This window comes from Artibeus jamaicensis, unplaced genomic scaffold (genome assembly GCF_021234435.1).
Source record: "Artibeus jamaicensis isolate MK-2021 breed Jamaican fruit bat unplaced genomic scaffold, CSHL_Jam_final contig_3126, whole genome shotgun sequence".
Classification (NCBI taxonomy): Eukaryota; Metazoa; Chordata; class Mammalia; order Chiroptera; family Phyllostomidae; genus Artibeus; species Artibeus jamaicensis.
In genome coordinates, this window is record NW_026521723.1 from 4,559,955 (window position 1) to 4,567,220 (window position 7,266).

Below are 7,266 nucleotides of genomic sequence, written 5' to 3' on the forward strand. Positions count from 1 at the left end.
CTATGTGACTGCGCCTGACATTGCCACTATCTTATATACTTTGGCCATGGTCTTAGGACTATACCATGCTGTACGAGACTCAGCAAATGCTTTTTTTTTTTTTTTCAGTATATCCCTGGCCCCTGAGTTACAAAGTCAGTTTGCCTTCACACAGGGGGGACAACATGGATCTTTCCAGTGTTTCCTCAAGACTATGTGTACAGCCCCACAATATGTCATGGGATGGTAACCTGAGATCTGTCTCCTCTTCTTCTCCCAATTAGTAAAATGGGCCTATTATATCGATAATATAATGGTAACATGTAACTATTTGCTTTTTCTGCAGGACACTCCTCAGACTTTTCTGTAACATTTGCAAGGGAGAGAAAGGATGGGTAGTGGACTCACAGAAAATTCAAAGCCCAAGCACTGATGTGAAGTTTTTGGATGTCATTTGGTCAAGTAATACATGAATTGTTTCAAAAGCTGTTATTGAAAAGATACAAGCATATGCAATCCATGAGGACATGAAAGAGGTGCCCCTTTGTAGAGCTTTGGGGGTTTTGGAGGACTTGATTCCCTACCGGGCCCAGTGCCTCCATTCCTTACAGCACCTGGTAAAGAAAGGGCATGTGAGACTGAGGATTATAGTAGCAAGCTTCCTTTGAGAAGGCAAAAATACAGTGAAGCACATTAAAGCTCTGGGCATCTCCCAAGCAGGGATGCCATTTGAATTGGATGTTTCTGTGACTCCAGGAGGTGTGGGCTGGACACAATGGCAGAGATGACAGAAGAGGAAAGTGCCACTAGGATTCTGGCTCCTGCTCTGGAAGGGGCCTGAAATCAATATATCCCACAGAGCAACATCTCCCAGGAGTGTATACAGTGTTACTCCAAGCAGAGTCTCTCATGAAGGAACAGCATATCATGGTAAGAACTTCCTGTCCTATGAAGGGGAAGGTTGAGAATATATCCTATGGACCTACCTCTGCCATGGCTCTAACTCCCACTTTGACTAATTAACATGCCTATTTGCAGCCGAGGAGCACCCTGTCTGCCAGCTCACTCTTTCTAGAAATGTTCATGCTCCTAGGCTCTGTAGAGGATATAGATCCTACAAACACACCTGTCCTTATTTTGGGACACTGGTGGCCCCTGTGGCCTTTAGAGAAGGAGTAGGGGAAATTCCCACTAATGCCTGGTCTACAGACAAGTCTAGTTGGGGTGAACCACCCACATGGAAAGCAGCCACAGAGCTGAGTTCAGAGCCTTTTGACTAGTGATCGATTGCTCATGAGCCCTGGCCTTTAACACTTTGTACTGACATTTGGGCTGTTCTAAAGAGAGAAAGTCTATGGTTTGGACTGAGGGGTGAGTAACTGTAAATAAACCCTTGTGGGGTCAGACCATGTGGGAAGGTATTTGGGGTCTCCTGCAAGAGTGAGGCAGTCCTCACAGTCTTCCATGTCCCAGCTTATAAGGCATTGATGCCTCCTTCACACCCTGGCAATCAGAAAGCTGGTTCCCTAGCTTGGGAACAAACCCTAGAAATTGAGCCTTCAGTAGATGCAGCAGATTGGGTGCATGGAAAGAGTGGCCACCAGCAAGCAGGTGAAATGACATATTGCTAAGGATGCCAGGTTGTCCTTGAAATACAGTGACTTGGTTAATGTAGTTACAAGCATGTCCTGGGTATTCTAAACCATGCCAAGGCAACTGCTAAAGGAGTCTGAGGCCACTCCCAACTGATGAGAGATTGGCGAATTATACCGGTCCCCTCCCTCCATGTGAGGATTATAAATGTGATTTGATTTGTATGGACACTGTGCCTCTCCTAACCTGAAGTTTTCCCCATCACCATATCAAATCAGGCTGCTGCCATTAGAGGATTAGAGAAACTGAGGACCATGTAGAAATACCTGCCTCAGATGACAGTGATCAGGAGTGATATTTCAATGGCTGTGATGTGCAAGAATGGGTAAAAGAATGTGATATTGAATAGAGGCTCCATTTCCCTGATACCCTACAGGCTCAAGAAAGCAATCTGTTGTTGAAAACATCCGGACAGAATACAGAACCAAACCCAGGTAAGGTCTCTATGTAAACTTTTAAGATTCTGGCCGGTGGATACAAAGATCTACTCATCTTGTGGTGCCCCCAAAACCCTCACATATAAGTCCCTTGCTTATTAAAACTGCTACCTATCAATCTGGGGTCCTCTGCCTTTCTTCAGACATTCCTTGTACTCCACCGACAGGGGTCAGTTTTGGATTTCACCCAGAAAACTCCAAAGTTTGTGAATCAACATCTCTTTAAGTTGTCCTTTTAGCCTCAGAAATATAAATATTCAGTATTATTGGGACAAGAAGACCCTTCAATCAGCTTATGACTTTGCCCAGAAGCCCACAAGGAGGACAGCCGGTTGTAAGTGATAACAAATTCTTAATTTACTGTAATCTCTGCTTCAATCAAATCTTCTGCTACAGTCTAGGGCCCAAGCTGATAGCTCTCTTATCTGCACTACCTCAGAGAATAAAAGGCGGTGAAGCTGAATTGCTGCCCATCTTCTTCCAGCCAAACTCTTCCAGCCAAAGACCAGGAAGGGCCAGGCCCCCGTCCAGAGAAGCCCCAAACATGGCTGTGGAGCTGAGCTCAGCATGAGGACTTAAGGACCAGAGAAACGCTGGCTTTAACTTTGAGAAAACTCCCAAGCCATATAAGTATTAAGCTCCATTAGTCATGCCATAGGCAAAAAATGACGGTGGTATTGGTGTTAGACAAACAGAAAATGATAAATACCACATTTCTTGTTGAACAATGGTTACTACTTTAACTGGTTAAATTTCTTGTGAGATCATGTTTTTATCTGTCACCAGACACATTCTGAATTTATTTATAAACCAAGCAATGAGTTGTGTTTCTTTGTGGACTGAGCAACAGTAAATTGTATATTCTGCCACTTTTTAGGGCTCAGGACTTAACTGTACTTTCTAAAATGCTTCCTCTTGGTTTATGTTTATTTGTTTATTTAAGAACCATTTCCTTGGTCACTCTTTGCTTTCCTCACCATGCTCTTATGGTTTAAGCATATGTTCTGTTTTCTGACAACCTGAAGACTTGTAGGTCTACATTCAAGTGTCAACACAGGGGCTGTTGGCCTTGCGAAGTCCTGGTATCAGCAATTGTAGGCTGAAATTGTAGACTAATCTGTGTATTCTTGTCATTCCTTCCTCAGTTAGCCTACTCTCTTTCCTTAGCTAAATAACCAGGAAGGTCTGAAGAATACAAATAACATGTAGGCTTGGCAACATGGGTTGGAAGAATGACTTACAATAAGTAAAATGTTTCTTTTTGAGGGGTGGGTAGTGGTGGGGTGAACACCACAGGTTTAAGCAGTGGAAGGGAATGGACAGTGCTAAAGAGAGATATATGTTGATTTCCTGACTGACTTAATATTCTCCTCTAACCCATTTATGGCACAAACTGATTTCTGAAATGTCGTCAGGATATATGACCAGTTTGCCAATGACATGCTAGATTTCTTTGTTTTCTCCTATTATGAGGAATCTTTTGCTTAAGGTCTTTCCAGTTCCTGAGATGTAAATAAATATATGGTCTTAAACTTGGGCCTCTTGACACTACTTTAGTGTGAGCAACAACCACAAAAAAGGAGGTGGAAATCTGTGAAGAGAGTCTTCATCATCAGATGTTGCAGAATCAACCAGTATTTATGAAATACCTGTGGCTCCAACCTGAGGCAAAGCCATGGTAACAAGTAAAATGTAAAAGATGGCCCCAGAGAGACCCAAGATGGCGGTAGAGTAAGTGCATGTTACATATACCTCCTCCCAGGACCAAACTGGAATTACAACTAAATTATAGAAAAATCTCCCTGAACTATCAACTGAGGACTAGCTGAAAAGGTAGGCAAGGGACATGAATAGACACTACCCCAAAGAGGATATAGAGATGGACAATAGACATATGAAAAGATGCTCAATGTGACTAATGATCAGAGAAATGAAAATTAAAACCATGATGAGATATCATGTCACACTGGTCAGAATGGGCATGATCAATAAATCAACAAACAACAAGTGCTGGTGAGGTTGTGGAGAAAAGGGAACCCTTCCTTCTTCACGGGGCAGCTACTGTGGACAACTATACGGAATTTCCTTGAAAAACTAAGAATGGAACTGCCTTATGACTCAATGATTCCAATTCTGGGAATTTATCTGAAGAAACCCAAAACGCTAATACAAAAGAATATATGCACCCCTATGTTCATTGCAGTGTTAGTTACAGTGGCCAAGATTTGAAAGCAGCCCAAGTGCCCATCATTAGGTGAGTGGATAAGAAAGCTGTGGTACATTTACACAATGGAATACTACTTGGCCTTTAAAAACAAGGAAATTTTACCCTTTGTGACAGCATGGATGGACCTGGAGAACATTATGCTAAGTGAAATAAGCCAGTTGGAAAATGAAAAGTACCACATGATTCCACACATATGTGGAACTAATGAACAAAATAAACTAACTAAATAGAAACACACTCATAAAGGGAGAGAACAGACAGCTGTCAGAGGCGCGGGAGCTTGGAGAGGACAGGTGAAAAATATGAAGGGACTGAAAAAAAAAAACAAACCCTGATAGGCATAGAAGCAGAATGGTGATTACCAGAGGGAAAGGTGGGTGGGTGGAGGTTGAAGAGGGTAAAGGGGGGACAAATGGTGATAAAAAAAAGACTTGGGGCAGTGAACACAGAGTAGAATATACGGATGATGAATAATTGAATTGTACACCCGAAGCCTATATAATTTTATTAACCGAAATATGTTGCTTCAATAAATTTAATTAAAAAAGAAAGGAACCCTGTGTAAATTATGTAAAAAAATTATATCAGATCTCAAGAAAGTTACCATTAATCAGAAATACAATTGACCCCACCGCCAGCCTGTGTGGGGAAAGCAGGGAAGCCCTCTCAGAGCCCCAGCCAGGAAGCAGCAGCCAGGGATGCAGGTGCCAGTGGGAAAGCCAAACCCACGTCTGTGGTTATAGATGCTGTAAACAGTGACACTGCCAAACCCAGCCAGCTGGGAGAGTGTCAAAAAGCCCATGCTCCTGGCTTGCCAAAGACTCAGTTGTCCACCAAGCCAGCAGTGACCCACAACCAGCCCAGCCCCACTTCTTCCACTTTGCTATCAGCATCCTCTGCCCTGGGAGGAGACCAGCCATCCTTCACTGCCTTCATCCCTCTCATATCGACCCACGTGTCTTTTTGGAAAACCCACCAACCTCCCAAGTGCATAGTCAATAGCACCATCACCAAGGATGTGGTTCTGGACAGCACCGAGGCCCTGTGCCTCACCATCTCCAAGACCTCAGCAGATGGCAATCCGTAGTGCTGTGCTAGGAGCTAGCAAAGACCTCTACACATTCTGCGTGAGCTACCTGCACTCCATCCAGCAAATGACTAACAAATTCTCCTTACACGAGGCCATCAACAAACTGGAAAAGAATCTCCAGGAGCTTCGGATCTGCCCAACAACAGCAGGGAGTGGCCTGGCGGCTGGCTACTCGGGACTTCAGCAAATGCCTCAGTTCCGTGAAAGAGATCAGTCACATCATGCAGGAGTAGCAGAAGCCAGGAGTCAGGACAGATGGAGCTGCCTGGCCTGCGATGGTGGATGTGGCTGACAAAGGACCAGTCAGCGGGACATAGGCCTGAAAGCTGAGGGCCACCATGGAGTGCAGCCCTACAACCAACTACCATTGTGCACCAACTGCCCTCCTGTACTTTCCTCCTCCTGAAGCCAGCTCACTGAGGCCTCTCTGACCTGAGTTCTGTCTATGAAGTTCTGCTCATTGGACTGCAGTCACAGGCCAGCCTCTTCCCTGTAGGGCACTGCAAGACTGAACTCCTCAGGCCAGCCGGGAAGTTGGGTGAGTACTTTTCCTTTTTGTTTTCCTTTCTGGAGGACTTTCTCTGGCTATGCCTTCTCTTTTATTTTCCCCAAAAGCAAGTGTCCTGTGTCTCCAGGCATTGCAAACTGTCACCTTCAGCCACCTGGTGAGGGAGCCTGTGCCCTCATTCACCTTGTGCTTCCTGTTTAAGATATATTTCCAGAACAACATCCTGAGAAATTCTGCCCCTAGGTCACTCCACCTTCCACTGCTGCCCAGGTTGGTGACTTCACCATTTCCTCATGTGAAGGATAGCTCCTACTTGGGGGGGGGTAAAGCAGGGTGCTAACACCTACCAGCCTTTGGGTCCCAGGAAAGGGGTGTACAGAAGAGGCCGATGGTGTGGGAGAATGTCCTGTCATCTGCATGTCCTCAGAGCCCAGTTCCTTGTTCTCTTGCGATGTGCACTGCCAATCCTGGGCAGAAAGCTTGAGTTAAGGGTAGCAGAGTCAATGTCAGGAACGTAGGGACAGGGGGCAGCAGTTGTAGGGGACAGGGGGGCATGGTTGTTGGGTGAACAGCTGGTACTGAGATGGCCCAGGGCTTGGACCTAGGCAGGTCACATTGGATTTGAATTTCCAGGTGCCCTGCAAAAGGCACTTGGTCTTGATTTCTGACCAATCTCCTTCCCTCATAAATCCCTAAGACAAAGTAGATTATTGCAGGACTTTTTCCTTTGATACAGCCAGTCTTCAGTGTTCTGGAGTTCCTGGAGCATTTTATTTATTTCTTTATTTTTATGGTTGTTTATATTTATAATTTTTAAATTGTTTTTAAATATATTTTATTGATTATGCTATTACAGTTGTTCCATAGTCCCTCCTTCATGCCCTTCCACCCTGAACACCCTCTTCCTATCCACATTCCCCCACCTTAGTTCATGTCCATGGGTTGTACATGTAAGTTCTTTGGTTTCTACATTAAAGCCCCACCTTCAACACAGCCATCTCCGGAACAGACGTCAGGCACCAGCATGCAAACAGGAGGCAAAGGACTGGGGCACCAGAGCCCCAACCAGTGTTGGGTGCACCCTTGGGGAGAAACATCTTATTTAATTACCATGAGCAACACTTTGCCAGCAGGGATGAAGAAAATCACAAAGAAATGAAACCCCAGAAAGTGTCTTGAAGACAAGGTTGCCCACGACCAGGCTCATGGGGCAGGGGTCCAGGATTTCCTTCACCTTGACCTGGAGCAGCTACTGAAGAGTGGGCGGGCACCTGCCTGGGTCTTACTCCAGGTCAGAAGGTACCCTTGGAGAAACCAGGAGAAAACTACCTTCTGCTCCCAGTGCCTTCTGGTGCCCTGACCTCATACAGGC

General features: G+C 45.1%; 1 pseudogene; it reads left to right on the plus strand.

Annotated features, from left to right (window-relative positions):
- Positions 1–506: 506 nt before the first annotated feature.
- On the plus strand, positions 507–5,619 carry LOC119051909 (tyrosine-protein kinase ABL1-like; annotated as a pseudogene).
- Positions 5,620–7,266: the final 1,647 nt, after the last annotated feature.